Source organism: Eriocheir sinensis, chromosome 2 (assembly GCF_024679095.1).
Source record: "Eriocheir sinensis breed Jianghai 21 chromosome 2, ASM2467909v1, whole genome shotgun sequence".
In the NCBI taxonomy this organism is placed as follows: Eukaryota; Metazoa; Arthropoda; class Malacostraca; order Decapoda; family Varunidae; genus Eriocheir; species Eriocheir sinensis.
This window is the reverse complement of record NC_066510.1, coordinates 1335932-1353109: the sequence shown is the minus strand read 5'-3', so window position 1 is coordinate 1353109 and position 17178 is coordinate 1335932. Positions and strand designations below refer to the sequence as shown.

Here is a 17178-nt window from a genome sequence, read left to right as displayed (position 1 = left end):
ATCAACTCGTCTCTCAATGTCTCCAGGCGGATGAGGAAGGTGCGGATGTTTTCTCCTGTCCGCCGTTTTGCCTCTCCCAATTCTTTCTGGAGGACCGAAAAGGTCCTTACTGTGGGAAACACACGTAGGAAGTCTTCCTTTACTTTTTCCCAATCCTGTCCACATCTAGTGATACAACCGAGGAGATGATCGCGCTGCTCCCAGGGCATATTGTTTGGCTAACTCAATCTTTCCGGTAGTGTCCCAATTTGCCTGTGTCCGGCTTTCAATATCCTCTATCCATTTCTTTGCTAGCTTATGGCATGGGAGGTTTGGTGCTTTGCTACTTTTTTCTTCTCCACCACAAAAATATAAGAGTCCCTGCACTCTACTAAAATCATTCAAGGTATGACGGCTAAGTAGCGTGACAAGATCATCATGGGCAAGGGTGATCGATTTTCCATCTCCTTTGGTGGGGGGAGGGTTCTTGCCTTCGTCTGGCATTTTTAACTCTAAAGTCTTATTCCCGTAATTCCAAGAATAACTGTCTTCTCCCTCGCTTTCGGATGTGGACATACACCAGTACAATACCAATATAAACCAATATAAATCGCAAGTTTCACCACAAGTTTCACCACATGTTTCACCACATGTTTCACCACATGTTTCACCACCCCACACCTGACACCAATGTTGTAACCCGCAATCCCGGGTCACACAGGGGCGACGACACACTGTTTGCACTAGTAACACTTGACTTAAAATACTGGTACTTTAGGAGTATTTAAAGGAGTTCGTAAATGGGGTGATGAAACGGTGTCGCCTTTCTTATATGTATTTTATTCTACCTTAATACTACTTAATATTACAGAGGGTAAAAATATTGTTTAAACCAGCGACTGGCTTACTAGACTCAATGAGTCTTCAGGTTTTCTTTCACTATTGGTTACTGACGTTAACACTGGTATAATATTGAGTAAAAACTCACACAATAAAGTATCATAGAAATATAATCCTAAGTAAAACTAAGATAATAGAACACAATAGATATGTTAGATACGCTTTCCTCTATGGTAATTCTTCACTCCATACTCACAGTAGCAACGATGAATGTTCTACCCATGTTGTCTAGGGAAGGACAACTGAGTGTCCAGCAACGAACAGAGTGCTGGTTGATCTGAGGTCAAGCCTGGAGAAATGCTTCTTATATAGGCAGACATCGCGAGGGTAATACGTCAGGCGTGTGAGTCATACATCAAACTCACACCGAGCTCATACAATAATCTACCTAACCGACATGCTTAATTCACGCGGTGACGCAGCTTTGTTTTCATAACATTTTGTTCCGCGGTTGATCGTGTTTTGGCCGCGGTTGATTGTGTTTGGCTTAGAGAGATAAGCGGGTGCGTTAATGGGCAATTACAATTGTGTATAGGTTGGTAAATGAACAGTGCGTGTGGGGACAATCATGTCTTGGAGTCCGTGTTGTGTTTTAGCGGTCGATACCGCTGTTGTCATCGGAAAATATTGCCGGAGAAGATGATGATGACACGAGTGGTGTCGCGGCTCGCGGGGCACCACATACAGTTGCTGTCAAGTAACTACTGCTGTGTTCAGAACTTTTGCATATAATGTTTGTGAATCTTTTTCGTCCCCTCTAATGTATTATTTCTATTATAACATATTACCTGCTGTAAAGCTATAAAAAGATAACTACCAATTAAATGACAGATGGACCTCAGTGAAACTCTGGGGATGATCGTAAAATAAATTAATAGAGAAAAGGTTTTGAGGCCATTAAAGATGTCCCCGTGGTATGGAGATTTGAGACAGAAAAAAAATACATATCTAACACCCCGGGCACCAATAAGACACTGATCCCGCTGGCCGGCGCCTTAATGTTGGGAAAAGCGGAAATGAGTGTTAGGATGTTCTTACTGAGTCACAATTCAGTTTTGCAATGTTACGTATTGTGGAAATTGTTTATGTACAAAACTTCATAATAATTCATTCATTATTTTCTTTTACAGTTTCCTATGAGTCTTCCCTATTATCGAGAAGACGTGGCATGGCGCAGAGTAAAACATTTTGATGAAAAATATAGATAAAGGGGTATTATTTAGTATTAAAATCTATATAATGCTGATGTATAGCACAAGGCAATGAAAAATAATACTTTTATTTTATTTTTGTCTATATGTTTTTTATTGAATATGCGTTCTGGTCGCCTCTTCCGCTCGTGTAAACCAAGGCAGAACCGACTGAGTGACGAGAAACTGAATTGTAGGGAACGCCAATTTTTTTTCTTTATTATTATCATTATTATTATTCTCTCTCTCTCTCTCTCTCTCTCTCTCTCTCTCTCTCTCTCTCTCTCTCTCTCTCTCTCTCTCTCTCTCTCTCTCTCTCTCTCTCTCTCTCTCTCTCTCTCTCTCTCTCTCTCTCTCTCTCTCTCTCTCTCTCTCTCTGTCCTCCTGCAGAAATTCCGATATGGAAGTTAACAGACTTAGATCATTCTCTTCACCCGCTGTATGTGACTGAACAAGAGAACAGCGTTTTTGTCGAATAGATTTGCACCAGGACCAGTGAAGTCAACTTTTTTTTTTATTATTTTTTTTACGTCTTGGCCTTTAGCTCGGGTACGCTTTTTTTTTTTTTTAAGGGTCTGGTGTTCGGCACGAGCCCGTCATGGCGCAGGCAAGTGCTTGAAGTGGCGCCATCTGTTCTTGGCTCATGCTGCCCCATGGAACTCATTCTTGATTCACTTGGACAGTTCCTCAAGAGTCCGGGTTGATGGGTGGTCTTCAGGACAGCATGTGGGTAGTCTTCGGCCACTCGGCGAGGACTGAAAATTGCGAATATCAGCCACAACACCCACATGATATAACCGCAGGCCAACAAGAATGAGAATGAGGGGCTATTACACTGGGCAAATTTTCCGTGAATCTTCAGTCAAACCACGATTTCCGCTGGCGTGGCTCTCCTATTTCCGTGGTTTTCTGACGTGTCCACGATCTTCCAAAGCTATGGTAGATTTCACCGAGGGACGACGGTATTACTCACCATCATCAGCAGCAGCAATAACAAAAAACAAATGAGAACCACGCCAGCGGAAATCGTGGTTTGACTGAAGGTCCACGGAAAATTTGCTCAGTGTAATAGCCCCTTTAAGCACGAAATAGCAAAACATTCTCATTCTTGTTGGCCTGCGGTTATATCATGCGAATCCGTGCGTGGGAGTTGGTGGACCAGGAATGTGCACGGGTCTGGTCCACGTTTGGAGTACCAACATGATATATTTGCCGTAAGGGTTTGATCCACGTATCATTGGATTCGAATGTGTTTGGCGGGCGTGTGGTGGGTGAGGGCGACCCAAGACCGTGATGGGCACCTCTGACGCGCGGCTGGAGTGGCTGGGGCCCGACTCTGTTTGTTGATGGGCCAGGCAAGTCATCCCAGGCCCAGCACCCTCCGACCTCCCCCCCCTATCTGCCCTTCTCCCATCTGTGTGTGTGTGTGTGTGTGTGTGTGTGTGTGTGTGTGTGTGTGTGTGTTTCTGTCTCTGAATATCTATGTAAATCTATGTAAATTTCTCTCTCTCTCTCTCTCTCTCTCTCTCTCTCTCTCTCTCTCTCTCTCTCTCTCTCTCTCTCTCTCTCTCTCTCTCTCTCTCTCTCTCTCTCTCTCTCTCTCTCTCTCTCTCTCTCTCTCTCTCTCTCTCTCTCTCTCTCTCTCTCTCTCTCTCTCTCTCTCTCTCTCTCTCATTATCCTCATCCTCATCCTCATCCTCATCATCATTCTTATTTTTATAATTACTATTATATTATTTTTATTATTTCATTACCTTCTTTATCATTACGCAAGGTGCAACTTAGGCCTATCAAAACACACAGCATTGCAGCCTAACAGACGAACGAACGACGTGTGTTTTCAGTCAAGGAAAGGCCTATGCGCGTTACTGCAAAACAGGAAACCAGTGTTCAAACTCCTCTTACGGCGACCCCTTATTTATTTTTCTCAAGCAATAACCTCTCGAGCCATTTGCAAACCGCTTCACACTACGAGGAGCTTTTACGAGTCTGTGAGCATAGTGTCCAGTGCGATCATGCTCTCCCTTCCTCGGCCACTTCTTTGGGTCCAGCACTATGAGTCAGTCCGCCAGATCCCGCCCGACGACCTTTCTATGAATGAAATAGTATGGCGGAAATAGCGCAACAGGAAATGTAATTCGAAGTGAAGTGTGTGGAATTCAACGGAGATGTAAACTGTTTAGAAGCTGCCATTGTTTCTTGACTCCATCACCCATTAAGGAAGAACGTGGAAGACGGGTTTGCGTGTGCGCCAAGCAGAACCCCGCGACCCAGCAGCTTTGAGGGGCCATGCGCTGCTGAGCTGTTATTGCTGTTGTTGTTGCAGCTCGTCACCGACCTCACGCCCTAACCCTAAGGCCCCGTTCACCCTGCTCCGACTCTGGGACACGACAACCAAGCGACTTTTAAGCACCCTTCACACTGTGGCGACTCTGGGCCACAACCAAGCGACTTTTAAGCACCCTTCACACTGTGGCGACTCTGGGCCACAACCAAGCGACTTTTAGGCCCCCTTCACACTGTGGTGAATCAGCATCCGGCGATCGTTTCTAGGCCTCTTTCCGACCATGTGCGACCCTTTCACATCAGCATTTCACACCCAAGAGTCGCTGGGTTGTCGTGGCCCAGAGTCGGCACAGTGTGAACGGGGCTAAGCTTACTCTGAAACTGTCTTGTTCAATGCTTGAGTTAAATAAAAAAAAAACTAAGAATTTTGCTAACAGAGAATGGAGAGGGAAATACTTGGTACGTCGTAGAGACAGAAAGCGGCCATCGTGGATTAGTTAACAGACACAATGTAATGATAATCTAGTGACGATCAACAGTAACAAATAGACTTGGGCAGATCATATACACCTGAGGCACCTAAAGTAACAGAGTGACAACCCAAGACTTGTATAAGTCCGGACTGGCAGAGAACCAGGTAAAGAGATGGAGATGGAACCTTTGCCTTTCCCACACAAGACATTCAACGGAAGCTAGCAAAGTCCAGGCACAGACCAGATGTAGACTAATTCTATGTGTGTCTTTGCCGTAGCAGGATGGAGCACCCCAACGTCAGAGGGAAAGAGGTTTACGATGTTAGGAAAGGCAGAATAATAGTGAATGATGATGTTGATGGCGACGATGTGGTCAATGCGAGTCGTGGACATTGCTCATCAATAAAATGTTTTCACCAGTTTCTTATCCTAAAATGTAGCTGATGACATGTGCAGGATTTATAGCTTGCCGAAGAACCTCTAAAAGTGTTGTTTGTGGCCAAGGACAGTCACCGTGTTCACCTGCAAAACGTAAGAGTGCTGAATGTCTTTCTAGAACTCCTGTTGCCCTAACGCTTCACTATCTTTGTGCTGAACTTTTACTGCTGGAGCTCGTCACCGACCTCACGCGCTAACTATGCGTCATGTGGTGGAAAATGAAACAGTGCAGATTAAAGGGGCAGAATAATAGTGAATGATGATGTTGATGGCGACGATGTGGTCAAATGTGGCAAATTTTCCGTGGATCTTCAGGCAGTCCACGATTTTCGCTGGCGTGGTTCTCATATTTTCGTGGTTTTCTGACGTGTCCACGATCTTCCAAAGCTACGGTAGATTTCACAGAAGGATGACGATATTACTCACCATCATCATCATCAGCAGCAGCAATAACACGAAACAAATGAGAACCATGCTAGCGGAATTCGTGGTGTGTCATAGCCCCTTACGGAAGCTTCACATCTTGGCTGACAAAGATGGTAGAGAGGAAACACTGCTGCGGACTTTGAGAGGTTGAAGATAGGCAGTTAGAGGAGACTTGATGAGACGAACTTGCGAAAGAGTTTGCAAGAATAAAAGAAAATCACTGTAATCTCGTTTGAAAAATAACCTGGTCAGTTCCGCTTTCTGTGACTGCTGTCTACGAGCTACGCAACAAATTATGAAATCGTCGTATTAGTTGCATTTATGATAAAACTCTGGGTGTTTTTTTTTTTTTGTTTTTTTGTTGTTCATGGGGAGGATAAAGGAGGAGGAGAAGGAGGAGTTAGGAAGAGGGGTTGGTTAGAGAAGAGTAATTGGGTGGCACATGTTTCCACTTCTGCTTTTTTTTCCTCCTCCTCCTCCTTCTTCCTCCTCGCTATATCAGGCTCATAACCTCAAACTGGCTCCCCCTCGCCCGCCCGCTTCTTCCCCTCTCGGCGCTAAGGGAATTCAAACTCCTAAATCCTCTCTCGTAACTCTGGGGCATGATGTTCCCTTTTAACGTGCTCGCCCTCACATCTCTCTCGCCGAGGGGTTGCTCATCTCCGCTAAGAAATGTTGTCCATTCCTCCAAGAACGTCTGTGCGGGATGAGTTATTCTCCGGCTCTCATTCCTTCTCCCTTCCCCTTCCTTGACTTCTGCGCTGTTTCTTCTTCTCTTTTTCTGTTTTTTCTTTCTTTCTTTAACCCTCAAGCCCCATTCTGAAGTCTGTTATACTAAGAGCTGTGTGCCACTCACCGTCTGGCATTGAGTTATCTTTTGTAGAGAAGTGATGACCCATTGCATGGACAGTCTATCCTAGAGGCTTGTGTTGGGTCAGCTATTGAGGTTTGTGTTAGCTTTTCAAAATGGCATCAGAGGGTGACCTAATACATGCAATAGATTCCCCTCTTCCTATGATTTAAACAACCCAGACCAGCGAAACTCTCAAACGGACCAAGTCGAGCTCCAGGGGCAGCGTGAGACAAGCAAAAATAGCGCCACTCTAAAATAGTTCCCTGCGCCACTATCAGGATGGACCTACCAACAACCCCCGTCAGGAAAGTCTACTGGGGCTATTGGCCGAACGTAAAAAATAAATAAATAAATAAAAACGTCGGGGAAACCATAGAACATCGCCGTGAGTGACTGCCTCGAAAGGGAAAGGAAAGTTTCGTTTAGTCGGCGCAACATCTGTGGTCATATGCCGGAGAGAGACAGAAGGGGAAGGAATTATAGGAGAAGTGAACAGATCCCAGGAGACGGAACACAACCCCCGATTAATACCTGGTACCCATTCACTGCTGGGTGGACAGGGGCGTAGGGTATCGGAAAAGCCGCCCAATTTTTTCCACTCCGCCCGGACTGCCTCGAGAGAATATTCATTGTTGATTGTGAATGGGCGACTTCGGACACGGCGCGGCGGCCTGTGCAAACCGAGGGCGGTGTTGTGATCCTCGTGTGGACAATGAATCATTACTATCGACACTGCTGCGGATGTGTGCACGGCTGTTCCAAGACTCGCCGTAAGCGGGAGGTGAGGGGGGCGGTGTTTGTTTTGCCGCGGTCGGAGTGGTGTGGAGGGAGAGGGAGGGATGGAGGGAAGGAACGTGGGGTGGAGAAGGGAGAGAGGAAACTTGGGGGAGAAGGGAGGGAGCAGACGAAGGAAGGAGAAGCAAGGACTGTTTACCCACTGGACCTCCCCCCTGGTACACCCTCCTTCCCTCTTCCACTCTCTCCCCTGCTCCACCTTGTTCCACTCTGCTCCACCCTGTGCCCCCTCCTCTCTTGAACCTCATACTTGACGCTTTAACTGTGATACAACGTTTGGACTCGACATTTTTTTTTCAGCACAGAGAGCAACTCAAGGGCAGCAAAAAGATGTAAAAAAAAAAGCCCGCTAACTGTTGCTCTCACATAGCGACTAGTATAGAGTGGCCAAAAGAGAGGTCAATTTCGGATGGAGAGGTGTCTTGATGCACATACGATAGCAAACGTTTAAAACAGCAGCCAACGTTCGCAGAGCCAAGGGCCACCGCCGGTAGGGCCAGGCGCCGCGGGTTGCTGTCTCTCTCTGCAGCAATAACAGTTCGTCGCTTTTCAACATGCCGGACCCATTGGATGATTTTCGTACCTGTGAAAGCCGCACTTTTTTCCCCATGATCTCCATCGACAAGAAGCTGTTCCACAAGTCGTTGCCTGGCAGTAGTATCTAACTTTTATTTTTTTACAGTAAAGGAAACAGCTCAAGGGAAAAAAAAATAGTGAAAAGTCCACATTTACTAATCGTCCATAAGCTATATAATGTATAAATAACACCATTTACAAATTACACTAAGAAAACGGTTGATTTAGTTTTTTTTGTTTTGTTTTGTTTGTCTGTTTGTTTGCGTGTATGTCAGGCTCACGACTCCCCAATCCATGGATCTCCAGTGAGTCCACGGCCCACAGACTGCGAGACCTAAAACCCTCCTCCAGTCGTCTGTGCCAATCAGTCGTCCGGGCAGCGCGCGGCCAGGGTGGTAAAGTAACAGGGGCGTACGCTGTCGCTGCTCCTGGCCTCTGTGCACGTCTCCGTTACATTGGGCCTTGATCCTGTGGGGGGGCTGAGAACCCATTATCAACACCATCATATTCCTTCACTCGTGGCAGAAGCAAGATCAAAATTCGGTTATCAGATTCTTCACCAGTGCGGGACGTGACAGCAGTGGTAGTGAGTGCGTGCGGCCAGCCTGTGACTCCTAGGAAGCCTTGTTAAATGTCTGTGCTTGGGCGACGACGTGTTTGATAATACGGCACTCACTCCCGCCATGCAAGCACCTCGGGGACACGGCAAGACCTTACTCAGCTTACCACAGTTTAGCATGCCCCAGGTTTCCCCAAGTACCGATATATCAACTATCCCGAAAGGAAGGATGAACAGCTGGATGGGCTGTTCGTCGACTACCCCGGCCGGATTCGAACTCAGGCCCGCGGGTTCAGTATAGTTGGACATACTAATCACTACACCACGGAGAAGGTCAGGGTGGCAGCCGGCTATGTCAGCGATGGTCTGCACCAAAATGTATTGACCACAAAGTAGAAACCCCGGAAATAGTACTGGAACACTGGACGCTAAGTGACACGCGACGAGTCAACACAGCGCCGCGGCGGGGGGGTGATGCAGTGAGTCCACCGAGGTGCTTGCTTAACGGGAGTGAGTGCCGTATTATTGAACATAGACATTTAACAAGGCTTTCCTAGGAGTCACAGGCTGGCCGCACGCACACATGTACCACTGCTGTCACGTCCCGCACGGGTGAAGAATCTGATAACCGAATTTAGATCTTGCTTCTGCCGCGAATGAAGGAATATGATGATGATGATGATGATGAGGAGGAGGAGGAGGAGGAGGAGGAGGAGGAGGAGAAGGAGGAGGATAATGGTAATGAGAGAGAGAGAGAGAGAGAGAGAGAGAGAGAGAGAGAGAGAGAGAGAGAGAGAGCGTTATGGGTCTTTCCAGGGAGAGTTTTCTGACCCTGGAGGGAGTTTGACCAGACTTCTGTACCATGAACTCTAGAAAGCACTCATAAGAACGCATTTTCCCCCTTTCTTTTGCCTTCAGAAATAACTGGTGTGTGAGAGTTGGTGGCGCCTAAGAACACGTTCCGAAGTGTTGCCTCTATATGTTACATTTTCTACAGTTAAATGTTAATAAATAAATGTTAACTATTGCCTTGCTTCATTAAGGGTTGTGTTCTTACTATTAAACGGGTCACACACACACACACACTCTCTCTCTCTCTCTCTCTCTCTCTCTCTCTCTCTCTCTCTCTCTCTCTCTCTCTCTCTCTCATTACCATTATCCTCCTCCTCCTCCTCCTCCTCCTCCTCCGCATCATCATCATCATCATATTCAGTTATCAGATTCTTCACCTGTGCGGGGCGTGACAGCCGAGGTAGCGAGTGTAAGCGGCCAACCTGCGACAGAATACCCGTAGGTCTGACCGCATCCATCAAGTCGTTCGCCGTAACTGATGATCTCACAAAGGCCTCTGCAATGGACCTGTCAATGTGCTTGTTACCGTCAAGTCCCTCAGTGCACTACCAACCCTCCCTCCTTACACAGCCATCGGGAAGTTGAGGTTAACAAGCAAATCATCAACGCTCCTCCTCAATGGCTAACTTTATAATATTGAGTTTAACTTGGCCGGCTTGTGTCTGTCTGAAGTCCGCGCCAGCACCAGGACTCAGGCTGCCCGAAGCACCCTCTCGATGGGCCTAATGTACAGGGTATGGAAATTAAACAGGGGGGGAGACAGAGCTGCCCAGCCTGTCGCCGAGAGAGAGAGAGAGAGAGAGAGAGAGAGAGAGAGAGAGAGAGAGAGAGAGAGAGATTTACATAGAAAATCAGACACAGACCCTTGGTCCAGACTTGGTGGTCTGTCCTTAAACCTAAGTGATTTTACATTAATCAGAAGACTCCAAAACGTTGCACTTCTACTCTAGTTGATATTAAGTTGAAGGAAGTGACGGTCGAGCTTATTTTTGAAGGAGTCAATCGTGTTACACTGGACCACTGATGGTGGGAGCTTATTCCATTCTCGCAGAGAGAGAGAGAGAGAGAGAGAGAGAGAGAGAGAGAGAGAGAGAGAGAGAGAGAGAGAGAGAGAGAGAGAGAGAGAGAGAGAGAGAGAGAGAGAGAGAGAGAGAGAGAGAGAGAGAGAGAGAGAGAGAGAGAGAGAGAGAGATAGAGATAGAGAGAGAGAGGAGAGGAGAGGAGATGAGAGGAGAGAGAGAGAGAGAGAGACAGCCAGAGAGAGAGAGAGAGAGAGAGAGAGAGAGAGAGAGAGAGAGAGAGAGAGAGAGAGAGAGAGAGAGAGAGAGAGGTATGAAGGTATCTGGGAGTCGTTTTTAAAGTATCCACGATAGGAACTGCTGGACGGATGGATGTCTATGATAAGCCATACATAGACATCCACTTCTGGAAGAAAATACGCAGCAAAATGATAAGTATTGAGGTCTGACAAGCAGAGGAAGAGCTACGTTTTATGTTATCACTATTTTTGTCAATAAAGGGAAATACTGACTACCACTAACCCAACCCCGGCCTCCCCTACAGCCCCCAAACCTCACCCATAACCTCCAACCTTCCCTTCAACTCCTAGTTCAAACTCATACCCCAAACCTTCATTCCAAACCCGACCTCTCTCTCCTACCCCAAACCTCCACACCCCAAACCTTAAGTAATTATTAGGTTCAAGACACGTACTGTTCCCGTCTATTACTAGTTTTGGTGTTTGTCCAGTTTTACACCCGTGGATATTGGTTAATGACGTAGATAACCCCTAACTTCCAGCCCCTACCCCAACCCTTAAGGGGCTATTACAGTGGGCAAATTTTCCGTGGATCTTCAGTCAAACCACGATTTCCGCTGGCGTGGTTCTCATTTGTTTCTTGTTATTGCTGTTGCTGATAATGATGAGTAATACCGTCGTCCGTTGGTGAAATCTACCGTAACTTTGGAAGATCGTGGGCACGTCAGTTAACCACGGAAATATGAGAACCACGCCAGCAGAAATCGTGGTTTGACTGGATATCCACGGAAAATTTGCTCAGTGTAATAGCCCCTTAAAGGAAAGTTATGTGTGGTCCGATTAGAGTATGCTCGGCGTGTCAGCAAGCGTCTGGGGTGACTGTGACGACCATCAGCATCGAGCCGCCGCCTCCTCACCTGCGGAAGAGGGTCAGTGACAGTGATTCCTGAGGGTGGCGCTGTTGTCTTAACCCGGTAGCTGCGGGGATCATGTTTCTTAAAGGCTCCTCTAAGCGAGAAAAGTGAGAAAAATCATCACTCACGCAAACCATTTCATAATATATATTAACGCATTTGTGATCAGTTTATGCATCATATATTTTGGGGGCGTTTATGCCATGGCGAAAATTTGACCCGTCGCTGGTACACGGTAAAGCCACAAAATTGGCCCGTCGCGTCTACCGGGTTAAGAATAACTAGTCTGCAATTGCATGCCTCGTGGCTGGTAAGGAAGGCAGCTTGGTGATCAAAAGATTGTGATTCTGGACTGGGAAACTGATTCTCAAGACTTCAGTTAGTTCTATAGATCATCTCTGGAAGCAGATGAAGATAAAACTGAACATCTGCAGCACCTCTCCTCTTAATTAAGCATCTGACTGAGATCCTCGGAGACGTGGACGCCGATCAAACTACGTAAACTGCCTCCTCCTGAACCCTGCTGAGAGCATGCCGGAGCAGGGTTGCCAAATTATCGTACTCAAAAGATCGCATTTGTCATTTCCAGGGCCCAAAACTTTCCTACCCACACAGATAACGAAATTCCAGTTAAAATTCTCGTTAAAAGCATTACTTATTGGCGTTTGTTTGCGATAGCTGTGACTCAGAACCGGAAAATACGACGTGCTGAGTGCCTGAATACGATAATTTGGTAACCCTGCGCCGGACTCATTGCCACTTTGACAGTCCAACACATTGGCTTTGTCATGACCCGAACCAAACTCTTCAATCTTCCACGCTCCACAATGGTTAGGTTTTCGATGCAACACCAGAAACACAAAAGATTTCCCGCATGGTTTCCTCAAATTTCTTAACCACAACATGAACACAAAATACTACACAAGGAATTTTCGAAGTCTTTGGTATTGGTTTGGAGGCTTACTAACCCATCAGGGCCAACTGTGGAGGTGGCCCTCAGGCATGTTAGTAAGGCCTCTGGACATGCAACTATATTAAGAAAAAATATATATGGAGTAATGTTTCGCTTTATTTTTTATTTCATCGTTCACAAAAAAAATACATAAAATTCCATGGCTCTGTCTATTTCCGGGTATTATATACCGCCTCCGTGGTCTAGTGGTCAGCGTGCCTGGCTTCTACTCCGCGGGCCCGGGTTCGAATACCGTCCGGGCAGTCCGTGCATCTCACCCAGCTGTTCATTCTCCCTCTCGGGCTGGTCGATAAATGGGTACCTGGGGAAGGTAAACTGTGGTAACCCGGAGTCCCGGATGTCACACTGGCCCTGCGTCCCGGGGTAATGGGCTCCCTCCCACCACAGGCTTAAGGGCCAATGTTACGGAGATGAGCACCGAGGCCACGTGCTGCTACAGCGTATGCCCCAACTTTACCTTTATATAGTAGGAAAGTTTCAACCTCCTTGGCGTGTATATATATATATATATATATATATATATATATATATATATATATATATATATATATATATATATATATATATATATATATATATATATATATATATATATATATATATATATATATATATATATATATATATATATATATATATATATATATGTATATATATATATATAGTCTCTCTCTCTCTCTCTCTCTCTCTCTCTCCTATACTCCACGTTTTTCCATGTTTTTGCTGTTTTTCTCGAGGTTCCGCGGAAATTGTTTTTAGGATGCGGTTGTTGTTTTTACAGAACGAACACAACTTTCTTAACACGCTGCACATGACGCACCGTACGATGTCAATGATCAGCGAGGTATTTTCTTTTTATTTTGCATATTGAGGTTGTTCCAGGAGAGGCTCCGCGAGATAGATATGTTTAGAGTCGCGGGTTACGGCAATACATGACAGACAGGACCTTTAACAGTCTACAAGTTATCCACCAATCGCTAAATATTAAACTTCATCGGTTTATCTTTTTCGTGCATGCCTTGTTTAGACTTTTTTTTGGCATGAGAGTCTGCGCATAAATCCAACAGGAACACAACAACTTTCTCGTGTATTAAAAATAGTGTGTGAAGAGGACTGACCACCGCTGTGTGTGGCTGCGATGATTTTGGTCAGAGACTGAAAATTTTAATATGCTGCGATTTTAAGGTCTTCATGAGAGAAGCATCAAGACAACTCCCAGATCACAACTGACAAGTCTTCCTGCATTTTCCTGTCTTCTTTTCGTGGGAGGCGCGGAGTGTGCGCGCTTCTATTACTTTTTCTTGCATCATTGCTTCACCCTTGACCTGTTTCTTATTCCTCCACAAAAAAAGTACGACAATTTTGGTTTTGGTATCCGGCAACTCTGCCCTAACCTATTACCTGCTGGCACGGCAGTCCCTTGGGGGTGTTTGCCGTGGGAGGTTGTGTCGCCTGCCGTGCTGCCCGCGAGCCCGGTGCGCTGAACGTGGACTCTACGGTACTCAATTGTACCTGCTCGCATCAACGCCTCTCGTCTCGAAGCAAACTTGTGAACCTGGCTTAAAGACGTCCAGCTGAGGTAGTGTGTGTGTGTGTGTGTTTGTGTGTGTGTGCGCAAAGATCCTGAATAAGTAGTAATAGAGCGATTGCCATGATTTACGACTTCCTTGGCCCATGTTGTCCCTCAGTGCTCCTCTATTCCGAAGTCGCTCAAGTTTTGAATGATAATCTGGGGACCATGTCTAGGTAACCCGCCGCCACCAGGAGAGTCGGTGGTGGTTCAATACTGCGAGATAGTGACCTGTTTTTTTCCACCGCAGCGAAGCATTTTCTTGTCAAACTAACGCCATGTACCAGTAGCAGTAGTGGTAGTAGTAGTATCGTAGTAGTAGTAGTAGTAGTAGTAGTAGTAGTAGTAGTAAAAGTAGTAGTAGAAGTAGTAGTAGTAGAAGTAGTAGTAGTAGTAGTAGTAGTAGACGTAGTAATGGCAAGAGTTGTATACAGTCGTAGTGCGAGCGTTTCTATATGTGGGGCAACACTAAACGAGAGCAGGGACGGGAAAGGGAAAGCAAGTCAAAGCATAAACAGGAAGATAAATAACTGCTGTCTACGTGAAGGGGAAGACGAGGCCGTGCAGCGCGTGCGGGGATAAAATAGTTTACTTTTTTGTCTCGAGCCGGTGACAGCTTCTTTGCCTTCGTAACAAGTATTTCGATGTACGTCAGTTGTGTTCCCGAAGAGGCGGAGTTGGGTGGACGTTGCTCAGTTTAAAAATTGTTAGTATAGTCAAGCAATGAGTTCGGGTCGTGTTATTGTCAGTGAAGGGCGTAAAGTGAGATATATTTTCAGTCATCTACTTCACGTTATTCCAAAGCGTTTTATTCAAACCTCGCGTAAAACGAAAGGATATTTTTCCAAAAGTTATATTTCGTTTATCCCTTTTTCATCGTACACGAGAAAAACGGTGAAAAAAAAATATCTGTAGACATCTTTTAGTACGGTTTCCAAAGTCGTGAATTCCAATAGCCAAAATCAACCGACTAGTTCTTCAAGACACGAAACTTAAGGCAGAATATATCCGAGCTCTTAACAGAAATTAAACCATAACCCACAAAACAATAAATTTAAAGGGAGGTAATTTCAGCCCGTCCTCAAAATCAAGTCTGAGTTCTTGAAGGCAGAGGAGTGTCCACTGGTCGCGTGCAGCCTCTCTGGGATGTGGCGATGGACTGGCTAATAACATACACTCAGTGGGAGGATGGCTGATGAAGAGCTTATTCTCGAAGATGATGTGAACAGGATGTGATGTGTATTGACGTTGATAAAGAAAGAAATGCAAAACACTTAACATTTCTTAGCTGGTATGTCATCAGTATTACCGTGCATCGCTATTACAATCAATGTCAGCTTGTCTTTGCCAGTTGGCGTTGAAATTAGCTAAGCCACCCTTCTACCCTTCAAGTTAAGAGGAAATAAAAATTCTGATGATAGGGATTTACACGCCCTGCTGAGAAGAGGCTGATTGAGCGTGACTCCAGAGCAGATTCTTTAGACATATATTGATCAGTTAAATGATCTTTGTTAGTAGAAGTAGTAGTAGTGGTAGTAATGGTAGTAATAACAGTGATAGTAATAAAAGTGGTAGTAGTAGTAGTAGTAAAGTGTATCAAGACACCTCTGCATCCGAAATTGACCTCTCTTTTGGCCATTCTATACTTATCGCTATATGAGAGCAACAGCTAGCGGGCTTTTTTTTTTTTTCTTTTTGTTGCCCTTGAGTTGCTCTCTGTGCTGTAAGAAAAAGTAGTAGTAGTAACAGCATGGAGGCGCCAGTAACAGCAGGAGGAAGCTACCGTGCTGGAGGATAGACAGTGTTGAGGATAGACAGAATTTTCCTATTTCCTATTTTACTCCCCCAGTTCTTCCTTCATTTGACGTACATTCTCCTACTTGTTCCAGTCATTCCCTAGAAGTACCAGAGAGAAAGGTTAACTAATGGTATACGGTGTTGCAAAATGAGACATTCTCCCGCAAAACAACTTGGTGTAGTTCCCAGGTCAGCCAGTAGTGTGGTCGAAAGCCAAGGTAGTCAGTCATATCTTTCAAGTTAAAAAAAAAAGGTTACGGACTGCAGCAGCAAACATGGCCCGCAACCAATGTATGTGTGTGTGTGTGGGGGGGGGGGGGGGGGGGGGACGAAGGAGAGGTGCTGTGGCTGGGTCTGTGGATCCCTCTCCGTAATCACCATGGCACCCTTTACTATGTTACAGTCTATTTTTCTATATATCTGTCTGCCTATCTATCTATCTATTTTTTTTTTTTTTTTTACGTTGTTGCCTATTGCGCCGGTAGGCATCTTCCCGGTGGGGCCTGATGGTCGGCCCAAGGCTTCTTCCAGGTGGGGCCTGATGGTCGGCCCAGCCCGTTCTGGCGCAGGCGAGTGTTTATAGTGGCGCCATCTTGCATTGGCTCATGCTGCCCCCCGGAACTCGTTCTTGATTCGCTTGGACGGCTTCCTCTAGAGTCCGGGTTGATGGGTGGTCTTCAGGACAGCATGTGGGTAGTTTTAAGCCACTCGGCGGTGACTGAAAAATCCGAGTGGTAGCGTGAGGATTCGAACCCGCGTCGTCCATCACGCGGCGAATGTGGGTCCAGTACGCTATCACTTCGGCCACCGCCTACCCTATATCTATATCCTATATCTATATCTATATCTATCTATCTATCTATCTATCTATCTGTCTGTCTGTCTGTCTATCTATCTATCTATCTATCTATCTATCTATCTATCTATCTATCTATCTGTCTGTCTGTCTGTCTGTCTATCTATCTATCTATCTATCTATCTGTCTGTCTGTCTGTCTATCTATCTATCTATCTATCTATCTATCTATCTATATATATATATATATATATATATATATATAGATAGATAGATAGATAGATATAGATATAGATATAGGGTAGGCGGTGGCCGAAGTGATAGCGTACTGGTCTATCTATCTATCTATCTATCTATCTATATATATATAAATATAAATATAAAAATATATATATATATATATATATATATATATATATATATATATATATATATATATATATATATATATATATATATATATATATATATAAATATATATATATATATATATATAAATTTATATATATATATATATATATATTTATACATATATACAAATATA

General features: G+C 45.1%; 1 protein-coding gene across 2 annotated transcripts in view; it reads left to right on the top strand.

The window, feature by feature from the left end:
- Window positions 1–17178, top strand: part of LOC126998406 (uncharacterized) — a 136979-nt gene that overhangs the window by 85408 nt on the left and 34393 nt on the right. The window contains exon 1 of one of the 2 annotated variants that reach the window (XM_050860063.1): window positions 13885–14051. The exons of the other annotated variant lie outside the window; for it this stretch is intronic. The gene's annotated coding sequence lies outside the window, so the exon portion shown is untranslated. Of the gene's footprint in view, window positions 1–13884; window positions 14052–17178 lie in introns of those variants that run through there. 2 annotated transcript variants of the gene reach the window in all.